This window comes from Stegostoma tigrinum, chromosome 27 (assembly GCF_030684315.1).
Source record: "Stegostoma tigrinum isolate sSteTig4 chromosome 27, sSteTig4.hap1, whole genome shotgun sequence".
Lineage (NCBI taxonomy): Eukaryota > Metazoa > Chordata > Chondrichthyes > Orectolobiformes > Stegostomatidae > Stegostoma > Stegostoma tigrinum.
The window spans coordinates 21,646,510-21,665,121 of record NC_081380.1 but is presented as its reverse complement, the minus strand read 5'-3'; positions in this window follow the sequence as shown (position 1 = coordinate 21,665,121).

The window sequence follows — 18,612 nt, the reverse complement described above, 5'->3', positions numbered from 1 at the left end:
GTGATGTCACCGGGCGGGACAATGGGGGCGGGGCCTCTAGAAGGACCTGTCAGACCTCTGGCTTCCAGCCCATTCATTGACCAGTGTGCCCAGCACAGTACTCTAAGATAGGCACATGCCTAACAACTTGTAATGCCCTTTTGTTCTAAAATTGCAATCATTCAACCAGTTTTTGTTTTCTTTTTGGTGCAATGTCAGTTTTATTACTAAATGTAATTCATTTCTCGCTGTGAAAGAATATTTCACGGTCATATCAATTCACCAGTTTGTAGAAACCCCAATGTAGTATCATATATCTCTGCAGTTGTACATGTCCACGACACTGTGACTTTCGACAAAATAAGGTATATTGAAATAAGTTATAAAATAAGTTAATGTAAGCATTTCATGCCATTAGGGTCAAAATGTTAACTCTGCTTTCTGTCCACAGATACTGCTGGAACTGCAGGATTTCTCCAATTTCCTATATCTGTTGACAATGATATACAATGTTATTGTTGTTGTCAGCAATCACTCACGAGTATGATTGTCCACCTAGGAAATTCCTTGTCATGGCCATGGGCTGTGTGGGTTTTTGCCTGAGCCTGATCCTAAAGCTGCATCTCCTATCTCAAAGTATTAATAAATGTAATTTACTCCTGAATGAAAAATTTGCACTGTCACATCAGTTCTCTTTGTTATTAATCAAAACCCAATGTAGTTTCATATGTTTCTGTACATGTACGAATTAAAATATGTCCATGACCCTTTGACTGTCAATTTCATCGCATTGTCATTGTTGGTGATCAATCACCAACAGTTATGATTGTCCACGTAGAAAATTCCATGTTACTGGTCATGCAATCTGTGTGTCCTTCTGTGGCTGATGAGCCTGATCCTGGGACTGCAATTCTGAACCACAATTCATTATTAAATGTTAAAAAAGGTTAACTTTTTGAGTCCAGTTACATTTGGAAGAGTTAACTCTGATTTCTCTTCACAGATGCTACCAGACCTGCTGAGCTTTTCCAGCAATCTCTATTTTTGCATCTGATTTACATCATTGGTAGTTCTTTTGGTCATTATTAAATGTAATTCACTGCTCAGTGAAAAATTTGCATTGCCACAACAGTTCTGTCAGTTGCTTATCAAAACTCAAAGTGGTTTCCTAGATTTTTACAGTTGTACAATTTAAAAGAACTTGTTTTAAATCATAGCATGTAATTTTAAGGTAAAATTTCTTATTTGAAAATATGTAAATATTTGGAAAAAGTAAATAAGGGTAATTGTATATTAGTGTTCTCACATCATTTGAGTTTAATTAGCAGGAATTAACATTGAATGTTCTGATCTCTACCTTGGGTGTTTACAACAATAAACTGTGTAGTGATTGTAATGAGGTCAGTCAGGTGGCCCTCACAGAATATGTGTTCCCTGATTGGGGCTGTTAATTTGGTCCAATTAGGAAGCCCTGGCTGACAGATATAAGCAGGAGTGTTGGAGGTTCTGCCTACTCGGAGGGAGCTGGATCATTGTCAAGGACTCTCTGCTTGTAAATAAAGGGTGACTTGATGACAGGTTACTGGCCACTCTAGAGTTATTTCAGTGATAATGAGAGAAAAACATGTTCCTGTGGAAATCTGCTCACACTCATCTCTGAGTTGTAGTAGAGACAGTAGGAACTGCAGATGCTGGAGAATCTGAGATAACAAGGTGTAGAGCTGGATGACCACAGCAGGCCAAGCAACATCAGAGGAGCAGGAAGGCTGACGTTTCGGGCCTAGACCCTTCTTCACAAATGGAAAATTTTCCATTTCTGAAGAAGGTCTAGGCCCGAAACGTCAGCCTTCCTGCTCCTTTGATGATACTTGGCCTGCTGTGTTCATCCAGCCCTACACTTTGTTATCTAAACTGTGGTAAGCATTTCTGGGATCATGCTGCTGTTTGGGAAGCTTGACTTATTTGATCCTGTTGTTGAAGACTGAGCCCAGTTTGTGAAAAGAATGTGTTAGTTGTTCCTGGCAAATGACATTGGGGCAGATGAAAAACTGAGTAATTATTCTGACAGCTTGTGGACCTGTAGCTCTTTGCATATTCAGACCCAAACTTTCCCTGAGGCATGAGATACTAAAAGCTTGCAAGAATAGATGGATTTATTTAATGAATATTATGAGGTCAAGCCTCCTCTAATTCTGAGACCCTATCATATTTACTCAGCTACGGAGAGCCAAGGGAATGTGTATCATGATTTTTGACTAGGTTAAGATGGGGGGGCAGAGGCATGTGACTTTCATTTAACTCTTAATGATAGGATGAGAGTCTGTGCTGGCCTTCTTTGAGGCTGGGATTCTGCACTAGGCTTCTGCTTATTTCTGGGGCAATGATCCTTCCTCGTGGACTGCAATTCTTATGGCGAGTGCTGTTGCCATTACAGTGTTGGGGAATGGTGACCCTCTGTGCCCAATGCTCATTCTGTACTCTATGCTTTTGGAAATATGACATCTCCCTGATCAGTTGCCTGCAGCCGTTCTACTTGTACGTAGACGTTTGTAGTTGCAGCAAAAAAAAAGTCATTCATGTTCACTGAAAACAATGGAGATGGCAGCTGCACAATACAAGTCACAAGTTTTTATATGGGCTGACTTTTGTGTAGAGTGTTGAATATCTGTACTTTAACTGCCTGCTCAGATTTGGCAATGATTTGGCTCTTTTATCAAAGTGAAATTTGGCTGTTACTACACCTTGATATTGTTTCTCATGCTGGTTACTACTTCTTGCTTCAGTATGTTTTTGCTCTTGGGAAAAGTAGTTTGGATATGGCATGAAATTTGACATTGGACTGGACGATTTTCCATGCCTTCAGTAGGTGTGTCTCACAACTCGAAGAATTTCTTGTACAAGCCTGTACTGTATTTGTTCTATTCTTTATGATCCCTTTGGAAAGCTTTGTTGATGCTTCAACCTTTTTGTTTGACTAGGGATAGTGTGAGATAATGTGTGGTGCTGAATTTTCCAAGTCTTTACAAAGGAGCTAGATCCTTCAGTCATAAATTAAGGTCCATAGGGACTCATGAAAATGTCTGGAATGTTGTATTAACTGAAGTAAGCTTTCAGAAATTCTATAATCTCACAGGTAGAGATTAACATCAGCTGATCTAACTCCCATCAGTCATTATCAATGGTGATAAAATAATCAGTGAAGAATGAAGAGGTCTACTCAAAGCTGGATTGCCACGTTGCACAAGTTAATAAGGGCTATGCAGAGGAGTTGGTTTACATGGACTCTAGTGATTGTAACGAGGTCAGCAAGGTGGACCAGGGAGCCCTGGCTGAAGGGCTGAAACGTCAGCTTTCCTGCTGTTCAGATGCTACCTGGCCTGCTGTGTTCCTCCAGCTCCACACCTTGTTATCCCATATCATGCTAGGACCTGGGATCTGGAGCTGGGTAAAAGACATGCAAGGAAGTGTTCATGTTCTAAAATTATTGAATTTGATATTGAGTCCTGAAGGCTGCAAGGTCCCTAAGTGGAAGATGAGATGCTGTTCTTCAAGGTGGCACTGTGCCTCACTGGAGCACTAGAGCAGGCTGAGGCAGAAATTTTGGCATGGGAACACAATGACATGTTGAAATGGCAGACAACTGGAGATCATTTTTGTGGATAAAATGTAGGTGTTCCATAAAGCAGTCACTCAGTCTGTGTTGCATATCCCCATTGCAGACAAGACCACATTCTGAGCAGCATGATATTAAAAGGAACACTTTTCAAAGCAAAGCCACAGATAAATTTCCATTTCAGAGAGAAACACCTCTCCTCAAAATCTGAGAGTTGTTTAAAACCGACTGGGATTATTCACCATCGCAAGAGAAGGGTTATTGAAGGAGAAGTTTGAACTTGTACAACTGTTTGCAGAAAATGAGAATTTGACCTGCGAGGAACATTGAGAAGTGATCTCATTGAAATATATAGGATTCGTAACAGGCTTTACAGGATCCATGCTGTGAGGATGTTGCCCCTTGTGGGAGGGTCTAGGACCAGAGGACATAGCCTCAGATTAAAGAGGCACTAATCTAAGATTGAGATGAGGTGGAATTTCTTCTGAGGGTTGAGAGTCTTTGGGACTTCTTGCCACAGACAGCTATGGGAGTAAAGTCCTTGTGTATATTTAAGGTTGAGATAGATAGATTCTTGATCTCAAGGAGATCAAGTGTTACAGAGAAGTTACAGAAAAGTGGATTTGAGGAATGTTGGATCAGCCATGATCAGCTTGAGTGGTGGACCAAGCTCGAGGGGCCAATCAGCCTACTCCTGTTCCAATTTCTTATAGCCTTATATGTTTGTGTTTCATTTCACCCTGTTGCCAATTGAACCTTCCACAGACTCTCTTGCCTGATACATGGGGTTAATATTCCCCCAAACTTTTAAATGTCACAAACTCAGAAATCATGAAAGACTCAAATAGTCACTTTTCTGCCAAATCACCATAAAGGCCTCATTGGGGAAATATGAATGAATCAGTACTGGTAGAACATAATCTACAGAAAAATGAGAAATCTGATCAAATTGCTCAATTTGCTGAATCAATGTCTCAACAAACCTAAAAAGTATGAGTTATAACACAAAAGCTGATATATTTCACAAAAAAAATTTCAACTGCTACTTACATTGTTTCATTTGTATCACAAAATCCCAGCAACTGCATGTATTCATCCAAAGCTTGAAAGCAAGTTTCAATACTTCACTGACCTTCAGTTATTCAGTTTGAAGTCAATGCCCATTTTCCTTTTGACCTTTTTTCATTATAAATTGAACATTTGCAGATCGTTGGATTATTCTTCCAGTTGTTTTTGGCCTTTTGGATATTGTTTGTGCACTGTTTCATGTTTTCCTTCTCTTCTGTAAACTAGCTGGGGTGTCTGCTTTCTCTTTCGGAGCAGAGTAATGATAATACTGATTTCAAAAGTGTAATTGCAGCCCAGACAGGAGTAAGTCCTTCATTGTTTGGCCTTTGGCCTTTTACAAAACACTCACAAAACATCCAGTCCAAGCCTGATATTTCTTCACCTTGTTGAAAGCATGTAAATATTCTAGTCGGCAGTTGAAAAGGGATATACAGTTTGGAGAATGTCTTAATCTTGAATCTGTGCCACTATGTTGGCATCATTAGAAGAAGCTTTCTCACTGCATAATGTGATTTCACTAAAATAAAACATTTATGTGAATTAGCTTAATATCAATGGATCAGTGAGTATATTCAGTGACCCCCATGACTATCTGAATCAACAAGCTCCAGTCTTTGCTGAGTCCGTAATATCAACCTGAACTCCAAATGGGGAAGATTCTGCATTAGCGTCTGTGGGTGTGTGCGCGCATACACCTGCAAGTACATTGGGTGACAACATCATTGGGTTCTACTGCCATTATCCCAGAGTCAAATTGTCTCGTACCATTTGATTGTGAATAATGGGCACACAAGTGAATGCTGAAAGATATTGTACTGAAACCTAAAAAGGAGTCAGTGCGTTTAGGTAAGAATGGAGGGAGAAAACTTGCAGGAGAAAAGATACCTATGATTATTGGGGCTGGCAGGAAATGTTTGGGAACCTATTACCCTTCTCTCAAAAAACAAATGTTGGAGGAGTGACCTAATAGAGGTTTTAACATTATGATGGGTATTGATAGAATGGATGCAGGGAACCTGTATATTCTGTGAGAGAAAAATATAGCTGAAGGCCATCGATATGAGATGTAAACCAAGAAATTCAATAGAAATTCAGACGAAACATCTTAATTCCAACAGTGGTAAGAATAAGGAACTTGCTAGCATGGTGGATGGGTGCAGTGAATAATATTGTTGTATTTAAGGTAGTTTGACAAACACTTGAGGGAGAAGGGAATTATGGGATCCTTGTTCCAGGTTGTGGGTGTGGAATGAAATCGGGCCCACTGTCCCTGGATGTAGATTCAAGGTGTACAACAAAAGCTGCTGAGTACTGAGGCAAACTCCTTCAAAGGCCTGTTTTGATTCGTGGAGTGTTTGTCACAGTTTTTTCTTAAACATTAGGCCTTGTAGTCATCATCCATCAAAATTCTTCACCCCCTGACCATTTGCCATCTATGTCAAAGTGTGTCAACCCATATCCACATTCAGAGAAAATGTCCTGTTATAGGTGATGCTAATTCATGCCCATTCATTCCTAAGGGCCCTTTGCTTTCTGAAAAACAACATTTTTATTCATGAAAACCCACTCAGTACATTCAAATCTCTCAATTACTTATTTCTTATAAAAGCACACATTTGTATTCATAACCCCACATCAAAGGCAGCTAATCCTTTGTTAACCTCTTTAAGCTGTTAATTAAACTGTTAACTGATAAATCTCCTCCACCCTCCAAGTGTGAAAATGATAGCTAGTAGCAACCATTAGTAGTAGTACAATAATTATAAACACTTTGTGTTATGTCAATGAACGCCAATTAGAACAGCCAGAATAAACGTCTCTTACAACTCTGAAGTTCAGGGACAGGCAATCTTAAAAAAATGTCAACCGCTGTCCATTTGCAAACTTAGTAGGTGAGTTTTCACAAGTCTGAGTGATGTGCACCCATTTATTTTCTTCAATTTTTAAATGGCTAGCCATTTGAAAAACTCGAATGCTTAATGCTTCTCTAGCCCTTAATTACTGTTCAAGGGTAATTACAACCTCTGAAAAGGTTTATAATCTCCACATTGCAGGATAAGTCCCTTGCACAAATGAGAACAGTCCATAGTGTCATATAGCACTCCAACAGACCCTTTGTTCAAATCAGTCCATGCCGACTATCATTCCAAACTAAACTAGTCCTGCCTGTCTGTGCTTGGCCCATAACCCTCCAAACATTTCTCATTCATGAACGTATCTAAATGTCTTTTAAATGTTCCAACTGTATCTGCATCCACCACTTTGCCTGAAAGTTCATTCTCACAGAAACCACGCTGTTTCAAAAGAAAAACTTGCCCCATGTCTTTTTTAAAACTTTCTTCTTGCATCTTAAAAAGATGTCCCCTAGTCTTGAAATCTCCCATCTTGAGGAAAAGACACCTGCCATTTACCTTATTTGTACTTGTCATTATTCTATAAACCTCTGTAGAGTAACCGCTTAACCTCCTATGCTCCAGTGATAAAAGTCCCAGTCTCTCCAGCCTCTCCTTATAACTCAAACCCTCCATTCCTGGAAACATCATAGTAAGTCTCTTCTGAGCTCTCTCCAATTTAATATCTTTCCTACAACATGTTTGAGCTCAATGTGGCCTTCCTGAGTTTGGGATTGTGACATTGTGGGAATCATGTCCTGCCCTCGTTCCACATTATCCACCAGGATAAACATGGATTTATTGGAAACAGGGGTGGAACTTCCTGATTTGTGTCACACCTGCCATTTTGGAAGATGCCGGAGTTTTTGTGACATTGTGAAAATCCAGGCCATGTTGTATGTAAACTTCTGAGAAGATTAGCAAAATTGAGTCAACCATTGGCATTGACCAGCATTGTAGATCCCATAAGCCACTTAGTGCTGTAATTTAGTCGCAATGGTTTGTCAAGAAACATAGTACAGCATATTGCCAAGGTTTAAACAAATAAGTAATCAACTTTCATAAGGACACTAAAAAAAACTTTCAGTTTACCACAACAACTTGTACCTAGCCAACTCCTTTTAAAGCATTACAACATCCCAAAACACTTCACCAAAGATTGAAAAGGAAAATTTGACAGCAAGCTGCAAAAGAAGATATGAGGGAGAAGAAACAGTTACAACTTCAAGTCAATGACCTTGGATTAGAACTGACATCAATCACTGTCATCATTCTTCCCTTTCCACCACTCACTGTCCCACCCCCAAACCTCTGTCTCCCTTTCCAAGTCCTGCAAACAGGCGGAGAAGGAGATAAATCCAGCAGGGGACCAAAAGCTTGGTAATAGGAGCAGACATTAAGAGCTTTTTAAAAGGACAAAAACGATGTAAAGAGACAGAGGTCCAGAGAAGGAGAATATTTGGGGTTTGGAGGTAACTAAGATATCCTATGCTTATTCCTCATTCTCTTGGTCCCAATGTAATCATGAGCAGGGTAACTCCTGCTGCCAGTCTTTTTCTGGCAATTGCAAGCCTTAACCAGTCTTTTGGTTATGGTAAGTACCATTCAAATGAAATCATGGCCGTCAAGCTGTCAGCCTTCTCCTACTTGACTCTCGGAGGAATAGGGGAATTCTCGACACAGGAGTATGGTACATAAATGTGGGCTCCTCATGTTCAAAAGTTACATTCACATTGAGAAGGTCCAGGGAAGAATGCCAGGAATAGCTAAAGTAGTGGTTTAGACAGTGAAGTTCAAGGACTTTCACTGATTTTTATAAGAGACTATTGTTAGACAGGTCATGAGACAGCCGTTATAAACACTGTAAGAAATGAATAACATCGACTGCAGCAGCTTATTTAGGTTATGCAGTGGGAGAAGAATTGGGAGATACAATACAAAATTAACAAATCTCAACTCTTGTTATTTGAGACGACAAAGAATTATTTTCATTGAGTAATAGATATGCAAGAGACATTCCGCAAAGACAATTAAAACTTTGTTGATTCATTCCCAAAGAAATAACCTACATAAACAGTCAAGGCAGATCTGAATGTCATACTGATAGATGATTATTTATGAAAGATTATAATTGCACCATAGCAAATATTTCTGGAATGTATCCAAATGAGTTACAATAATAGGAAACTGATGTGCAGGAGTTAGGCTATGGAGGGTCAGAAACAGTTATTGTGCCCTAATTCCTCTTCTGCTTGAGATCTACTGTTGCTTCATGCTTTCTTTTGTTATTGTTTTCAGCTGGAAACATCACGTTGAGGTATTTTACCACAGAGATAGAAAAAGCAAAATCAGGAGCTGACTCATCTTGGGTGACCGTCATGTGTTACATGGAGGAGGCTGGTAAGACAATGCAGTCAGTTTGAGAACAGGTTCTCCACTCAGCTTTTTGGCTACAGATCTTGCAATCAATAGGGAAAAATAAAACTCAGAAAAGAAAGAGTGACTTTTTTTTAAAGTGGTGCTTTGTTTCTTCTTTTCAGTAACTCTGTCTGGGCCCTGGATTTTAACGTAGAGTTGGGCTACTCAAGCTGGGAAATTTCCCAACTCACCAGACCTACCTGAATAAAAAGTGCTTCGTACGAGTTCACACAATTTTTGCGTTTAATGTGAGGTGGGATGAGGGGATGGAGCCTGGTTGGTCGATGACTAAATCAAAGTATCAAAGGTTAAAACACTCACCATGGCACTCTACATTGCCCATGTAGTAATAAAACAGTTATGCCCTCCAGCACACACCCCTTCCATGCCACCAGCAAACTTTTCTTTCTTTTAACTTCCTTTTCAGCTTTCTAGGAGAGCTGCTCTCTCCATGACAGCTTGATCACTGCATGTTTCCTCCCAGTACCTTCTCCCCAACCCATGGGACCTTCCCAGTCAAGCACGGGTGGTTTAATACCTGCCCTTCTTTTCTTTTTCTAAAGAAGGGTCCCAACCCAAAATGTTATCTTTCCTGCTCCCCTGATACTGCCTGACTTATTGTGTTCCTCCAGCTCCACACCATATTATCTCTAACTCCAGCATCTGCAGTTCTTACGATCTCATAATACTTCCCCTATTACCTTTTCCTTTTCCACCATTCAGAACCCCAAATACCCTTTGAATTCAATTAATAAATAGTGATCATGAAACTCTTATTGATTGTCATAAAGAATCTTCTGGTTCACTAAAGTCCCTCGGAAATCTGCTGTCCTTACTCGGTCTGGACAACATGTGACTCAAGAGCCACAACAACATGCTTGACTCTTACATCTGAAATGGCCAAGCGAGCCGTGCAGGTCAAGATAAATAAGGCCTTGCCAGTGACCTCACATCTTAGGAATGATGAAAGGAAAGACAAAACAGTGATTTCCTTGCATTTCTTTCTGTTTCCTACACTGTACTCGTCACCCACGTTCCCCTCGCTGGGAAGACCAAATGCATTTATGTGACTGCTTGGCAAACCATCTCTGTTTGACCTGCAAGGTTTACCTTGAGCTCCTGGTAATCCATCATTGTCATTCTCCAGCCTGTTCTAACTCTTTGTCCTTGCCCTGCTAAATTTTTCTGCTTAGGTTTAAGGAATTTTAAATCACAATCATGGCTTATGCTTTTCTGAGATAACAGTATTTGTAAAGAAAGAAGAACAAAGCCATGCAGGAGTGTATAGATGGTGCTTTTGGAGATGATGAAGTGAGCAAGCAGAAATCAAAAGATGACAGAAATGGTAGGATCAATAGATTATGGAAATTTTAGGTAGAGTTTAAAAAGTGGAAATATGGAAAATTGAATTTTGTGCATGCAAAGTGGAGTTTGGAAAACCAGAGAAAAGAGCATTAGGAAAAAAATCAGAAATAAATTCACATTTTGGTTTGATGAACTTTCACCAGAAACTGTCATCATGAGTTCTGATAAAAGGTCATTGACTGAAATGTTGACTGTCTTTCTCCACAGAAGTTAGCTGACAGAAATTTTCAGTATGTTAGGGTTTTATTTCAGAATCCTAGTATTGGTAGTAGTTTGCTTATTTAGTGGAAAAACCAAAACTGCGAGGTACCGATGGCATGAGTGAGGGTTTCACTAATGCTATAGTTAGGTGGAAAAGTAATAGGGGGTATCTTATGGACCCTGAGCAATATGGAGTACGATGAGGAATCTGGGAGAATGTTGTGAGACTTGCAGTGACTTCTTTTTCTTTCAAGGGCAACTTGCTGCATTTTCTAAGTAAATTTCAGACATCAAGGTAAGGTTCTCAGGTAATGATGAGATATCTGTTAATGGAGATTATCATATGTTAACAGCCACATTTGCAGTAGATTTGCTTCACTAATTTGCAGCTTCCTCTCCTACAGCCCGCTGCAAGGAAATTGGACACCAAGAAATCCGATTTGAAGGTCAGAACACATACCTGGGACCCCAGCTTGCTGCTTGCTCCTCTGGGCCATCATTCTGGGCACCACTCACAAATATCTCAGGTTATGCTGTTGGGCACCTGTCCTACTCAACCCACCCAGCAACCTTGACATCTGACACCTGCCAGCCTCTCAGGGCATCTGCCCAATCCACTTGCAAGATACTTCTGCACTTTAAAACTGCTGGTTGCTGCAAGGGCACTTTGTGCAGGGCAAGGCACCCAGCTCATGGCCTGGGCCAGCCTTCATCTCCAGGCTGTTCACTAGCACTGTTGACAATCACTCACCTGCAAGCTTGCTGGTTGCTCTCAGCATCCGTGCCTTACTTTGCTGTTTTGCACCTTGCATTCACTGTACCCCAAATCAGATCTACCAGGATCACAGTATTTCTGATCTTACTGTTCAGCATAGATGCCAAGCCAGGAAATGTGTACTAATTGGCAATATTCCTCAGTCAAACCAAGGGATACGATCTTCATTGGGAGGGAAGATGTCCCAATGCAGTAAGTCAAGTACAACCTTCAATATTGTGCATGGGTGGCCATTCTTTTCTTACATTTGCTTATCATTTGGACCTGAATTAGCTATCCACGGGCTGCCTTGCCATGGACTTGTCGATTCAGGTGGAGGCACCTGTCACCCTGCTGCCTGATCAAACACACGCTCCTTGCCAGCAACTCTCCAAAGGAGGGGGCATTATATTCCCACCTTTGGAACCAAAGTGAATGGCTCCTGCTTACCACTGTTCTTGATGTTGAAAAACACAACCATAGTTGTGGAATCGATGGTAATGAGAAAGAGTGACTGGATTTTATTGGATGGATGCGAAAGTTCTGAGGATGGGTCTCTTGACCCAAAAAATTAACTCTGATTTCTGTCTGCAGGTGCTGCCAGATCAGCTGAGCTTTTCCAGCAATTTCTGTTTCTGATTTCCGGTATCCGCAGTCTTTTCAGGTTTTTCTTAAGTGAATCTTTGGAATTCTCTATCTCAGAGTTTTATGGAAACTTCATCACTGAGCATGTCCAGGACAGAAATTGATAGATTTCTGGAGAATTGTGACATCAGGGGATTATGAAGTAAAGTAGCATTGAGGTAGGTAATCAACCATAATCTAATTGAATGGCACAGAGGTCTGATGGACTGAGTGGCCAACTCCTAAGTAATTGAGTCCAATCCTCAAATAGTTGAGGGTACAATTTTCTCTTGAAACTAGAACGTATTAATGAGCTATGGCCTTTACTTACAAGTCGGCACAACATTGTGGGCTGAAGGGCCTGTTCTGTGCTGTACTGTTCTATGTTCTATGTTCTATAAGTTTTTACTAACACACCTGCTCCCTCTACAGGCAACGGATTGATATATGGAATTATTTTATCACTTTCAGAGCAGGGTTGTCAAATTGATTCCTGTTGGTTTTAGTGATGACAATCAGATAGTTGGCTTAGAAAATTGGAAAGGTTTGTGCCATGTTGGATTCAATTTTACATTTTAAACTCTGGAATGGTTCTCCGTCTCACTTTCATGAAACTCTGCAAGCGTTCATCCAACACTAACTTTTCCCTTTTCCTGAGGTACATCACTTGACAGAGAAAACCCCTTAACCAATCCACATAGTCACTCCCCATAAGAATTTTGTAAGAATTATTCTCATTGTTTGCATTCTCTGCCATTATGCATTATGCATATGGAGCAAAGGTTTACCAGCCTATTCCTGGGATGGCAGGACAGATGTATGAAGACAGCTCAGATAAAATAGGACTGTATTCACTGGGGTTAGAAAGTGAGAACAAAGTAGTGAGTGGGATGATCAGCCATGATCGTATTGAGTGATAGAGCGGGCTCAAAAGGTCATATTGCATACTCCAGCTTCTAATTTGTTTGTTTCTATGTTAGCCCTGACTTCCCAGGAATCAGTCTGGTAAACATTTGCTACATTCCCTCCATAGCTAAAATATCCACCCTCAGATAAGGAAACCAAAAAGACAAGGCCCTGTACAATTGCAGCAAGACATCCCTGCTCCTGTTCTCAAATCCCCTTGCTATATAGGCCTTTATACCATTTGCCTTCTTCCCTGCCTGCTGTACCTGCATGTGTACTTTCAGTGACTGGTATACAAAGACACCCAGGTCTCATTTCACCTCCTCTTTTACAATCTTTCATCATTCAGATAATAATCTGCCTTCCTTTTTTGCTATCAAGGTGGATGGCCTCACATTTATCCACCTAATATTTTATCTGCCATGCATTTGCCCACTCACTCAACTTAGCCAAGTCACACTGAACCATCTGTACGACTTCTCCCACTCAGCTATGTGTCCTTTGCAAACTTGCAAATACTACATTTTGTTCTGCCATCTAAATAATAAGATACATATTGTGATTAGCTGGGGCCTAAGCACTCATCCGTGTGGTATCCCACTAGTTACTGGCTGCCATACAGAAAATAACCTGTTTGTTTCCTTTGTTTTTTGATTGCCAGCCAGTTCTCTATTAATGCCAGTACACTATCCCAATCCTATTCACTTTAATTTAACATACTATTCTCTTATGTGAGACACTGTCAAAAGCCTTCTGAGAGTCCGGAGATAACTTAAGAGAGGCCAGTATCCTGTCACTGTGTCACCTTTGTTTATAACTGGAGAATCTTGACAATGGTTCAGTTCCCTCAGAGCCAGCTCTCAGAGTGAACAGAACCCCTGACACTCCTGTTTATATCTGTCAGCCAGGGCTCCCTGATTTGGGCTATGAATCTAGTCCAATCAGCAACCTCATATTCGATGAGGTCCACCTTGCAGACCTTGTTACAATCACTTCAGTCCAAGTAAACCACATCCACTGGCTCACCCTTATCAACTTTGAACCGTGACATCTCAATTGATTTTATGATACAGACAAATCTCAGATAAATGTAAAATATATTGAAGTGACAATGGTAGGAAATCTCAACATCTGCAGGTTTGACCGGGATAGACAAAGTATGAAAGGCTTCGAGGGACCAAAACATTTTTTAAAAAAGGGTGTCAGCCCAGTGTCTCAGTGGTTAGCACTGCTGCCTCACAGCACCAGGGACCCAGATTCGATTCCAGCCTCACTTGACTGTCTGTGTGGAGTTTGCACATTCTCCCTGTGCCTGTGTAGGTTTTCTTTGGGTGCTCCAGTTTCTTCCACTGTCCAAAGATGTGCAGGCTAGGTGGATTGGCCATGTTAAATTGCCCATAACGTTCAGAAATGTGTAGATTAGGTGGGTTATGCAGAATGGTACTGGGTGGGATGCTATGGGATTTGGTGTGGACTTGTTGGACCAAAGGGTCTGTTTCCACACTGTAGGGATTCTATGATGTATAGACCATAATAAACAGATGAAGGATGAAGCTTTGAGTAGACCTCTTCATTCTTCACTGATTATTTTATCACCATTGATAATGACTGATGGGAGTTAGATCAGCTGATGTTAATCTCTACCTGTGAGATTATAGAATTTCTGAAAGCTTACTTCAGTTAATACAACATTCCAGACATTTTCATGAGTCCCTATGGACCTTAATTTATGACTGAAGGATCCAGCTCCTTTGTAAAGTCTTGGGAAATTCAGCACCACACATTATCTCACACTATCCCTAATCAAACAAAAAGGTTGAAGCATCAACAAAACTTTCCAAAGGGATCATAAAGAATAGAACAAATACAGTATAGGCTTGTACAAGAAATTCTTCGAGTTGTGAGACACACCTACTGAAGGCATGGAAAATCGTCCAGTCCAATGACAAATTTCATGCCATATCCAAACTACTTTTCCCAAGAGCAAAAACATACTGAAGCAAGAAGTAGTAACCAGCATGAGAAACAATATCAAGGTGTAGTAACAGCCAAATTTCACTTTGATAAAAGAGCCAAATCATTGCCAAATCTGAGCAGGCAGTTAAAGTACAGATATTCAACACTCTACACAAAAGTCAGCCCATATAAAAACTTGTGACTTGTATTGTGCAGCTGCCATCTCCATTGTTTTCAGTGAACATGAATGACCAGATTTTTTTTTGCTGCAACTACAGACATCTATGTACAGCTAGAAGGGTTGCAGGGAGATGTCATATTTCCAAAAGCATAGAATATAGAATGAGCATTGGGCACAGAGGGTCACCATTCCCCAACACTGTAAAAGGATCAGCAGCAGAAATTACAATGGCAGCAGCAATCACCTCGAGAATAGCAGTCCACGAAGAAGGATCATTAGCCCAGAAATACACAGAGACCAGATCAACAGCCACAGAGAACATACATGTGGGCCATGATGAGATTCCACAATTTGAAGACCATGGGCGGAATCTGCCCCACCCCTAAACTATGTGTGTATAGCAAGAAACTTGGGAAGATTGAGTGAGATTTCAGTGATAACTTCCTTGATCAAATGTCCCATTTTCCAACCAAGTGTTGGACAACAAAACAGATTAATCAAGAGTGACTGGCCTGAAGCCTATTAGCATGGATTGTTGCTCATTATCATTCATAGTATTACCTAATTTCACTTCATTAAGGTGTAGTCTTGAATTCTATCACCTGGTGGATAGAATCTAGATGCTGAGAATTTCCAGCATGGAAGTCTGAGTGGGTATCTGGCAACTCCAATTTGCTGTATGCTCTTCTGGTCTGCCATCTTGGATGCCCGGCACCAATACTTTAGGCCACGCTTGTCAGGCAGTGACCACGTGCACCCTAAAATCAATGGACATTGAAATCCAGCCCAGCGCAGACTCCTAGCCCCAGTGAAGCCCAGCGCAGAACCTTGGCCTTGATGGAACCCAACACATACTCCTGACCTTGAGGTGAAACCCAATATGGACCCCCAGGTTTGAGGTAAAACTCAGCACAGGCTGTTGGCCTCGCGTTGAAACCCATCGTGGACTCCCTGCTTTAGAAAAACTGTAGCGGTGTACTTTTACCTTTATTTCTTTATTTTTCTAATTTATACTTAAGATTTTGTACGTGGGTGACTTTTTCCCTGGCTTTATATGGATGAATCTTTTAACTTTATTTTTTCATTTTTGTAATTTATATCTCAAATTATTTACCTAGGTATCTTTGTACCTAAGATGGTGCTGGAAATGGTGACTTTGAATACTTTTCACTGCACTCCTGTATCTCAGTACATGAACATGTGACAATAAACGTAATTCTATTTCTAATACTAACTTTGGCAACATCATGCCACATCTCCGATCCACATACAGTACACTACTGCACTTCAATGTTGCACTTTGGAGTATGCCAGCGCCTCCCACTGGAATGCAGCTGCAAGGACACATTGCAAACAGGATCGAGTGCCCAGCTCATGGATGAGCAACGGCTCAGGGCTGCTCACTCTCTTTAGCTCACACTCACTCGGCACCTCATGTGATGCTCAAGCATCCCTGTCTTGTCTTGCGTTTTTGCTCTTTGCCCCTGGAATGTTTGTAAGGAGATCAGCCGAAGAATATGAGTTTCCTGATTGGGAAGTTAACCTGGTCCAGTCAGGAGCCCTGGCTAAAAGTTGAGTGTAGGGGTACTGACACTTTGGTGCCTGATGCTGCATGAGACAGTTCTATAGTCAGGGACTTTTTATATGAGTATAAAGGGTAACTTGGTAATGGGTTACCGGCCTCTGTGGAGTTATGTCAGCTCTCTCATCCAAACCCTAAAAGCTCACAGTAGTTCTGATATGCCATGCAGCTTAGTGCAGGCACAAGGCCAGGCATGTTGTCATGCTTGTTGGCAGTTATCACACAAGTGGGTGGATATGTTGCTGTACAGCCTAGTGCTAGTCTATCTCACACCTACAGCCAATGCGACAAACACATGGCATGTTCTTCAACCAGTTGGCTGTGTCTCAAAGTTGAAGGAGAATAGGCCTCAGTAAAGTCAAAGGTGGCTGCTATCAGTCAAGGGGTCTCAGTACAGTCTGCCAAGGGCAGTGTCTAAAGTTAGTCCAGAGCCTTGGGCAGGTTTCTTGGGATGGTCTGGGTCAGGGATCTCTCTTGGTACAGTTCACACAATGGGACAAGGCCAGTTCTGCAGGTCCAGTACAAACAGTCAGGAGAGTCAGGGGTTGTCAGCTGGGGAGCTGCATGGATACCTGTCAATGGTCAGGGGTCTGGCCGGTCATCAGTCAGGGCTGTCCATCCAAGTCAGTCAGGGGGAGAACCATGGTCAGCTCTAGGGCTCAGTGGAACGGAAGTTAAAGGAATCATCAGAGACACTGCTATGGCGAGCAAGTGAGGGGACTCAACATTGGGGATTGGGGCCAGCAATCTGGGAAGTGGAGCGGGCAAAGATGGTATAGGAGGTCAATTCAACAAATAGAAGAGGAGGCAGCTACGATGGTAATGAAAGGGAGGACATGGGATGCTGTGAGAGTGTGGTTTATTGATAGTCAACACCAACATGCCCTTGATGGGGTAGGGTTCGGGAGAACAGTATGCCTTACATTGATGGATGGAACTAAATTGCTGCACCAGGCTATGGTGGATAGGGGCGAGAGTTGTAGTTGTAATCCCCAACGTGTGATTGACTGGCTCTTCAAAGGCTAATTGCATCACTCGTGCGTTTGCAGAGTATGGGTTAAAACTATCTGTCGTTATAGCATTGTGCATTTGAGAAGCATGCAGCACCTCACTGTATAGGGTGTAAATGCTAGTCACAAACAATCTTCACCATGTCATTGGTCATTGCAGATTGAAGACAGATATCTCCCTGAAGTAGAAGTAATGAGAGATGATATTAAAAATGGCACGTTTGAGCCACAAACAGCAAAGTTAATGAAGACCTCATAGGCTACTACCTTCTCAGCCTGAACTGTCAGCATAATGCAAGACTCTTTTCTGTGCAGTGATGCCTTGCATGGGTGGTGTGGGCAGGGAGGAGAAGGTTCAGTACTCAAGCAGCATTTATAATCTCCTACTAAGATAACAAAGTGTGAAGCTGGATGAACACAGCAGGCCAAGCAGCATCTCAGGAGCACAAAAGCTGACGTTTCGGGCCTAGACTCTTCATCAGAGCTCTGATGAAGGGTCTAGGCCCAAAGCTTTTGTGCTCCTGAGATGCTGCTTGGCCTGCTGTGTTCGTCCAGCTTCACACTTTGTTATCTTGGATTCTCCAGCATCTGCAGTCCCCATTATCTCTGATTTATAATCTCCTACTGTCTTTTTGTGGCATGATGGGAGCTGCTTTCTTCAGGAAAAAGTGCCATGTCAAAGTAACATACAGAGGCATTCTATGATCACCCCTTCTCAGCGTGTTCCATGTCCCACTGCAATTCACTGAATGTGCAGAGAAATGGAAGAGGAATGGATGCACTGACAAGTCCCACAGCCGGCAGAAAACTTCAATGACTGTCCAATAGCTTCCAAATGAAGAGGTCGCAGCTGGAGTCCTCACAGGATGCACAGGAGGACCGGAGTTTATTGTTCTCAATGCTATTCCTTCAATTTGAGTAACATGCCATGTCAGCCCAGACTGGGATGTCCCAGGACTCTGTCTCAGAACTATACCAAGGAATCTGTGACCTGAAAGAATAAGTGTACACTATATTCTTGTAGCTGTCAAGGTTACAGCAGCAGTGAATTTTTATGCAACTG